Genomic DNA, 9,508 nt, shown 5'->3' with positions numbered 1-9,508 from the left:
GGATCTATATTTAACCATCATATTCAATGTAATTATTAATATGCTAGGACTTAAATCTATCATTTTATTAGTTGCTTTCTGTTTGTTTTTTTTCTAGTTCTCAGTTCTGTTTCCCTTTTATTGCCTTACTGTGAGTTACTTGAGTATTTTTGGTAGAACTCCATCTTGATTTATTTATAGTATTGAGTATATTGTTTTATATCATTTTCTTACTGGCTCCTTTGGTTATTAAAACAGATAAAACTTATCACAATCTACTGATAGAAAAATTTTACTTCTGGGGCACCTGGGTGGCTTAGTCAGTTAAGTGTCCCACTCTGGTTTCAGCTCAGGTCATGATTTCATGGTTCATGAGATCGAGCCCCATGTCAGGCTCTTTGCCAACAGTCCATAGCCTGCTTGAGATTCTCCCTTTCTCTTTGCCCTTCCTCTGCTCATGCTCTCTCCATCTCTCTCTCAAACAAAACAAAACAAAACAAAAAACATTTTACTACTTAGAGTGAAGTGTAGAAACTTTATTTACATTCAGTTACCTTTATTATTCTCACTTTCTTTTTTTTTCTTGTAAACAGGCTATGCTAATCTTCTCTGTGTCATTCCAGTTTTAGTATATGTGCTAACAAAGCAAGCACTATTATCCTTACTTTTAAAACAGAATTGCCTTGGTGCACCTGGGTGGCTCAGTTGGTTAAACATCCGACTCTTGGTTTTTGTCTCAGGTCATGATCTCGTGATTCGTGAGTTCAAGCCCTGCATCGGGGTCTGTGCTGACAGCATGGAGTCTGGTTGGGATTCTCTTTCTCTGCCTTTCTCTCTTTGCCTCCCCTGCTCGCTCTCTTTGTCTCTTTCTCTCTCCCTCTCAAAAATAAATAAATAAACCTAAAAACTTAAAAAATAAAATAAAATATAATTGCCATAAGTATTTCCTCTCTCTAGATCTGAGGTATTCTTATTTTTTAATGAGTAGATGAGTAGTCTTACTATTAAGGTTGAGTTGAGGGCTGGGTGCATATGCATTTTCATCAGGAAGCTGGTTCCATTTGACTCCACCTCAGTGCTGACTCAAAATGCCTGGCTGCAAATGGGTAGAGTGGAATTTCTTTGGTCTCTCCACTTCCCTCCCCAAAATGAGGTACCACAGGCACCAATTCTTTGCCTCCCAATGGATGTAGGATCAGCTTGCCATTGGATTTAATTGACAGCACTGGAGGGGGGAGAACAGGGTAGCTCACACTGCCACCTTGCTGTAGTGTGGGCAGGTAGGCTCAGCTTCCAGATGGGAACAACAAAAATGGCAGGAGAAGTGAGATGCTGTCTAGCCCCAGCCCACTCTGTCTTGTTCATTTCACTGATATAAAATATAAAATAATATTTTTTGCCAAAAATTTCAGAGACAATGGTTGGGAACTATAGCTAGTCAACAGTTCTTTGACTTGACACCAAAAGAATGGTGGATAAAAAGAAAATTGACAAGTTGTTTTTCATCAAACTTCAAAACTGTTACCTGTAAAAGACCCTGTGTAGAGAATGAAAGCACAAGCTACATACTAAGAGAAAACATTTGCAATCCATATATACAGCAAAGGATTTCTATCTAAAAATAGATAAATTTTTAAAAATTTATCAGAATGGATAAAGTAAGAAACAGGGACAACACCAAATGCTGGTAAGGGATATAGAGAAACTAGCTGGATCACTCCTTTATTGTTTGTGAGAATGTAATATGAAGGCATAACAGTTGGTGACTTCACCAAATAAGAAAAGATAGAGTTAGAAGCATTCATATGATTATGTATTAAAGATCTTCCTCTTAAATGGTCTAGTAAATGAAGAGGAAACAATGAATGAAACAGAGCAGTGAATGAAGTAGCAGAAATACCAGGATAGTATAAGGTCATAATACAAAAATAGAAACTGTCTTAAGAGGGAGGAGTCAACTTTTAAGTGGTCAGTGTTTATGAGAAATACAATTTAGAAATCATGTGATATGAATTGGTTATGTTGTCCTATAAGTTATTAATGTTAACAGAGAAGATTTTTGTTGCATGGCTGAGGGTGGATTCAAGAATCATCAAAAGATGATAAAATTCAGAAGGCTAATTAACCAACCTTTTTAAAATATATACCTGTGTGAAGGTACATTGTATAGTTAAGGATTGCGGTTAGGATGGAAAATTCAGTAAAGGAATTTTTCTTGTTGTTTTAAATGGCTAGAGCGTCCTAATAAAATGTGCAAATGCTTTTGAAAAAGATCAGGGAGAGGAACTGAAAGACACAGAAAATGGAATATTTCTTTCATTTGAACATGAGGTAAAAGGGAAACATAAGGGAAGGAGAAAAGTTTGGATTTATACATTTAGTCATGGGAAGCAAAGTGATTCCTTCTCTCAGTGGTTTATATTTTCTAAAATTGGATGGTGAGCTTATGTACAGAGTGAACATGAGGAAAAACAAAGAATCCATGCCTGTGTGGAGAGTGCAGGATCTCAGAAACTAACATGACCAGCACTGTGCTGACGTTTTCTGTAGCTGAGAACAACCTTGAATTTATAGAGGCACTTACAGTTGTCAACAACAGTGAAGTGTATGAGATTTTACTCTACTTTCTCACTGACAAGGTAGCCTATTGCATTTTCATGGATGACAGTAGAAAACCTGAGAAACTTGAGTTGTAGACAATAGATTATTAATCATAGTACATCAATGGTCAGAATATCTGTACTTGCGCCTGCTCTTGTATGTTCCAATTCCACGGGGTGATGCAGATGGGACTGCCTGATGCCTGCACACGCAGTGGGTTGAATTAAAGAGGAGGAACCATGTATTCTGGGGAGATGACTCTTTTATAATAGGTAATTGGCCTGACCTTTGCCCAGAGGGTGGCTATCTTTGTTATACTAGACAACATACAAACCAGCTTGGGTCTCAGACACTGTCTCTTAGTTTCCAACACTGTTTGCTACTTAACTATCCTTGTAAAAATAGTTTGGAATAAAGAGAGTCACTGCCTCCACTCATAGGCATGCAGATACATGAGAGGCATATGCTTGCAACTCAGTCAAATGAACTTCCAATGCTTTTAGTTTATTCACTGCTCTGTGTGGTCAAAGCTCATTTAAATTTACATCTAAAAAGGATGTATTCCTCTGTATGAATTGTAAAATCATAGTTAAAATCTTGGATGTGTATGTGGTATTTTTTAAAATTTACCCAATTGTTGCAATCATTTATTTCCTCCTACCCCTTCTGTGCTTTCTCATTCTATTGTCTTTGCTTATGAACTTTTCATCTTGGTTGTATGAACTGTGTTGGGCAATGGAATTTGAGCACATGTGACCATTGCCAATATGAGTGCATTTAAAAGTTTTTTTCTGATTATTCTTGCTTAGTCCTTTTCTGTAATGGCATGTCCCACATGGTAAATCCCTTTCAGCCTGGATTATGAAATGAAAATGAGAAGAGACATAAAGGTTAGCCTAGGTAAGCAAACTGAAGTCAAACTCAATCCATTGGGAACAAATCTAAGCCTCCCATGAGGCTGAGCCAACCCTTACCAGACCCAACCTCTGGACAACCCATCGGAGTCAAAGCACTTCCACTATACTCATGAGTTTTACGGGATAAAACAACACAAAACAAAACTGTTTTAAAGTACTGAGATAAGATTGTTGTACAGTATCAATTAGTGAAGGTTAATACAGGGCTCATAAACTCATTCAGAAAAAGTGGACAGAAACAAGCTACACTTCAGAGTTATAGTAAGCAAGTTTAAATGTGTATTAGATGTGAGTCTGTAATTATGCAGAAAAATATCATTGACAGGAATTATGAAATCTAGGATTTAGTCTCTACCTTCCTATTAGCACACCATGAACTTCAGAAAGCCAATTATTTTTTAAAATTCAAGTTTTTCACTTGTAATATAAGGGAGTTGGAAAACTGATCTCCATGTTATCTCATTTTAAAATTCTATGATTGACTTCATGCTTCTGCTTATTGAAAAATAGCATATTGAACATAGACTTTATCAAGGACTGTGAAAGTTGGAGAATTTTACCTAATGACAAGATAACAAGGTAGTCTGTAGGTGGTGGCAAAATGCAAGAGATTTAGGATAGAAATGAGAATAGTTCATTTCTTGTGCATCTCTTGGGTGAGATGAAGAGAGGAAACCTAAGCTTAGAACACCTGATTTTTTTTTTTTTATAATCAGCAGTTAAATATACTTCTCTGGAGAGAGACTTTATTTTCGTCTTCAAAGGCTTTCACTCTACAAACATCATTGGAAAACTTGTGCCGAAAAAGGCAGTCAGTGATTCTGTTGACAAGACATACAAAAATGCAAGAGACTTGTAGAGAATGGTCTTCAAAGAAGCTTTAAAAAAATTCATGGTATAATATTATTAGTATGTTAGTACATAGAATAACTTTTAATTAGTACAAAGTACATGGAATAACTTTCAATATAAACTAGTGTCAGAATGTGTATTGTGTAAAATATTATATACTATACTATTGGAAATTTACTTATTTCAGTTTTGCCCATTTTTATGTTTAGTGAGTGCCTATTAGGCCCTCAGTGTTACAAGGAGCACAGAATGAATATAAGATACGTCCAAATTCTGTTAAGAGGTTTAAAAAAAAAGTTCCCTGAATATCCTATTGATGAAACTGCAATCAAGTGTCAAACATGTTGCCCAAGTTGGTGCTAAGGAAACACAGTATTTAAAACAAACAAACAATCAATCAAACAAACAAAAACAATGGTTTTGGGTACCTAGGAAGGGTTTCATTACAAAGCAGGGAGTGAAGATAACAATAATGTGACCGGGGTATGCACAGATGTTCTCAGAGCAGCACCTGAAACTAACTGTTCCAGGCCCTAACACGATATAGGTCAGGAAATCAGTTTAGTATTAGTAAGTGAGGGAGTATTAGTGAGTGTTAGTAATTAAGTTCCACAGTAACCCTTTGAAGTAGGCATTTTAAAGAATTACTGTGATTCCTATTTTTAATTGAGAAAATTGAATTTCAAGATGCAAAATGACTTCTTAAGGATGATACAGCTGACAAAGTAGAAGCAGGCCTTTAACTTATATTTATCAACTTCTAATCTCTTTTTCTTTTGAAATGGTCACAGTCGCTTGTGGTAATGAACAAGAAAAAAATTTGAAGTTTGCAATATTTACAAAATTAAAGTTGTATATTTTAGGAGCACCTGGATGGCTCCGTCGGTTAAGCGTCTGACTCTTGGTTTGGCTCAGGTCATGATCTCACAGTTCTTGAGTTCAAGCCCCATGTTGGGGTCCTTGCTGCTGGTGCGGAGCTTCTCTGTTCTTCCCCTGCTTGCACTCTTTCTCTCTCTCTCTCTCAAAATAAATAAATAACCTTAAAAATTGTATATTTTATTATATATATAGTTATTTTTATTTAATACATGAGAATTTCACCGAAATAACAAAAACAGAGAACTGATTTTACAACTGTAAATTAGGAAGATCTGGAGGTGATATTACTATATAGCTAGTTAATTAGTCAGTTACAGGTCCTGCCTATCAGATGTGTGCATGTGCGTGTGCACAGATGTGTGTATGTGTGAGAGAGAGAGAGAAAGAGAGATCGATCTGTATCTTCTTTTGGTTTTCAGCTTGTTACTTCAGCAACTCAAAATACACAAATTGTTTGGTTTTCTGTCATAGTTGAGGTATTTTACCTGCGTTAACATTTTGACTGGGGTATATTTTATTTCACTGAGGGAGTAAGTTAATGTTAAGTATGTGGATTTGTGATTATTTATTTCATTGAACACATTAAAATATATTGTCACTGAATGAGAAAAAAATAGGAATTTGTTTTTTCTTAAATGGTTTCAAAGTACTTTATTTTAAAATGTATATTTATGTTTGCATTTCAATTTCAATTTAAATCTCCACAGGATTTTTTTTCTTTTTAATTTGATATACTACAAAGATAATTGTGCATATCCTGTAATTCAAGAGCTTTAGATAAAATCTGAGAAAATGGAGCCAGTATTGTTATCAGAACTTAGGTTCTGAACTGCAAGAGTAAATACTGTTTTCTTTCTGCCTTCCCTCCTTTTCACTTCCTTCCTCCCTCTTCTTTCCCATTCTTTTCTCTTTTTTTGTTTTCTTTTTCTTTCTTTGTTTCTTTAATATAGAATACATATTCTTTCTTTAGTATATACAATCTATAATATATATTTGTTATATGTAACATATAATATATAATATGTATTATATAATTTGCATTATATTGTATATTATGTAATATATATTTCTTTTTTAATATTGGATAGGATAGACCAAAATTCTATGTTTTATATGGGATTCATGCCTCAGTTATATTAAACAGATGTTTAAATGGTGTAAAACCTTTAAATGTACCATTTAACTTTGTGAATATATGAATTGCATGCATGGATTCATTGATAAAGGCTTTATTGTCATCAGAAAGTTTTGCTTATATAATGTCAATGTTCTGATTATTTTGAAGTTATGAGTAGCTGTATGAATATTATTGAAATGTTTTTACACAAAAAAATTCTTAATAATAAATTTGTACCCAATATTATATGTAATATATTTAATGGGTAAATTTTACAACCTGATGCACTTACGGTATAAATGTATGTAGTTTAATACTTTTACACAATTCCAGATCTTTTAAAAAATTTGAGTGACAAACTTTATTAGGAGAGTTTTAAAAGCCATAAGATTCAGTTAAAAGTTACTTATATAATTCATTTTAATAAAATGTTCATTTAACAAACTCTGACAAAAATTATATAATGAAAAAGGGGCTGGCAGGAGAATAGCTTCAGTAGAAATTTTCACGCTAAGGAAAACATTTCCATATGTTTCATTATAGTTGGGAGCATTTTTATGCTTCCGTAATTTCTAAAGGTACGTAGGCATGTGTACCTCAGCTGCAGTCAGAGTGGCCGTTCTTATAAACTCTATGCACCTGTAGTGTTTTAAGCATCTGTGTGTGTGTGTGTGTGTGTGTGCGCAGTGTAATTTATAAAATCAGTAATTTTAAAAAAAATACAATAAAATAACACAAAAAATTACTGTAATAGTGAGAAAATAAACATGTTGATCTAAATAAAAACAAGACACCCATGGATTGCTAGAAGTCAGCAGAGTAGTACGTTTGTTCTAGTTGTTTAATGTGAGGTAAAACAATGGAACAGGCTTACTTCCCAAAGGATTCCCATTTCAGGTTGTACACTAACACACATTGAACTTTTCCAGATTGATATAGGTTGGTGAGCTTTTGCTTAAATACTAAATGCGTTGCATTTCTTTTGTATTCTCTGTTGTAGACAAATTCAGAATTTGATGTGAATAAAAGGAACAGTGGTGGCTGATAACTTGAAAGCTTTAATCTGACCTTAATATTTTAGTAAAGTTAATAACTATTATTTTTCATAATAATTATTATTGGGATGATATGGTCATTGGGTAAAAGGGATTGATTGTTGTCACATGATCCCTAAAGTTAAGGTGGACATGGTTACTGTAATGGATAACTGATTCAAAGGAGTGGAAAAATCCCTCTGACTTGGAGATGTTTGGTGTGAGCTATCTGATCATAGTGTCTGAAGAACTGAAATAGAATGCTAGTGTGTTGAAGTTTTATTTGATCTGTGGAGGCAGGAAGTCTCTAAGTCTACTGAGAAGGGGGTCTCACTTGAATCATCAAAATAGGGAGTCATATCTCTCATTTTCCAGGCTTAATTGATAGACCTCAAGCCTCTTGATGAAGGGGAGGCCATGTCCCCTTAAGAAAAGAACCTTCTACACTGACACCAATTTATACTATCTTCCTTGCACAACTTTAAAAATGTATATGCAGCCATTTCCCAAGGTGGTACCTCACTTGGCACATTCAGGAAGGGAAAATAATCAGTACATTTCTGGACACGGACTCTGAACTGACACTAATTGTAGAGATCCAAATAGTTACTGCTCCACAAGTCAGAACAGAACCTTGTGGACATCAGGTGAACAATACAGTTTTGACTCAACTCTCTCATAGGGAATAATTTGGTGTCAGGACCCACTGTTGCAAAATGCCTACTTACAATAAGCATGCTTAGCCACTGGCAGAATCTGCACAGTCTTCTTCTGGGCAGTGGAATGAAGGCTTGATGCAGGGCCAGGAACTAGAGCAAGATAAATAAGCAGCCTAGGAAACAATATTTAAGGAGAAATATGCATCATTCTGAGAATGAGTGTTTTTTTAAATTTTGTGCACTAAGTTTCTTGCTTGCCTCACTCTAGTCCTAACAGGAAGGGCTAAATGAAAGCCACAGGAACTGCTTCTACTCAGAAAAAAGTTAAAGCAAAGTAATATCATTTTCATGGAAGGAATAGATTATTGCCACCATCAAGAATTTGTCAGAGGCAGGATTGGTGATTCCCATCACATTCTGATTGAACTCACTTATTTTGGCCTTTGCAGAAGACAGCTGGGCCTTAGAAATGACAGTAGGTTATTGTCAACTTTATCAGGTGGTGATTCCAAGTGAAGTTACTGTTCCAGTTACGTTTCATTGCTGAGGCAAATCAGTGTATCTAGTGACATTTGTTTCTTCACCTGGAGCATACCTTTTCTCTATGCCTTTTTTAAAAGACCACCAAAAGCAGTTTACTTTAGCTGGCAAGTCCAGCATTATACCTTCACTGTCCTCCTTAGCAATATATCAGTTCTCTAGTTGTAGGTTATAATTGAGTCCACTTGGAACTTTGAATGTCTTTCCTTCCACAGAATGCCCCCGTGGTCTATTAGATTTATGATACTAAACTGATTGGAGCTGGTGAGCATGAAGGAGACACTACTCTGTGTATATTGTGTTAACAACTATGTGCCAGAGGGGGGAAAATAAATACCAGAAAAAATTGATTACATATTAAATTTATATATCTAATAAATCTGTGTTTCTTCTAGTGACATTATTGTTGAATTATGTTTCACTAATAGTTTCCACTTATTTTAAACTTTTAAATGTACTGATAGAAAGTACTTCATAGTATAATGTTATGATCTTTAATCTGTAGAATTACCTTTATATTGCTCTTCCTGTGTTTAGTTCCTGTGTTTAGTTCAATTTCCATCTTGAGTATATTCAATGTTCATAGTGTTCTAGGTGGAAACCTGTATACATTTTAGCCATTCTGACTGTTGTGAGGTGATGGTATCTCATTGTAGTTTTGTAAATCACTCTGGTAATATCATTCAGTATATTTTGATTCCATGATACTGTTGAAAAGTTAAATGTCAGTCTTATTGTTGTTCCTTTGTAGGTAATAGATCTCTTTCTCTTGCACTTTTTAGCATTTTATCTTGGCTTTGGTTTTTATTAGTTATATTGCAGTGTCTGAGTAAGATTTTTCTTTTATTTATCTTATTTGTGGTGGGGTCATAGCACTTCTCTGTATTTGACTTAAGATCGCTCATCAGTTTTGAAAGCTCATCAGTTACT

The 9,508-nt window shown here is 34.8% G+C and overlaps 1 non-coding gene across 1 annotated transcript; it reads right to left on the bottom strand.

Annotated features, from left to right (window-relative positions):
• Positions 1-528: 528 nt before the first annotated feature.
• On the bottom strand, positions 529-632 carry LOC132682576 (U6 spliceosomal RNA). Its single transcript, XR_009611753.2, has one exon. It is a non-coding gene; the product is annotated as a U6 spliceosomal RNA (small nuclear RNA).
• Between the last annotated feature and the right edge of the window lie 8,876 nt (positions 633-9,508).

This window comes from Panthera onca, chromosome A1 (genome assembly GCF_046562875.1).
Source record: "Panthera onca isolate mPanOnc1 chromosome A1, mPanOnc1 haplotype 2, whole genome shotgun sequence".
Classification (NCBI taxonomy): domain Eukaryota; kingdom Metazoa; phylum Chordata; class Mammalia; order Carnivora; family Felidae; genus Panthera; species Panthera onca.
This window is presented reverse-complemented; position numbering and strand designations above follow the sequence as displayed.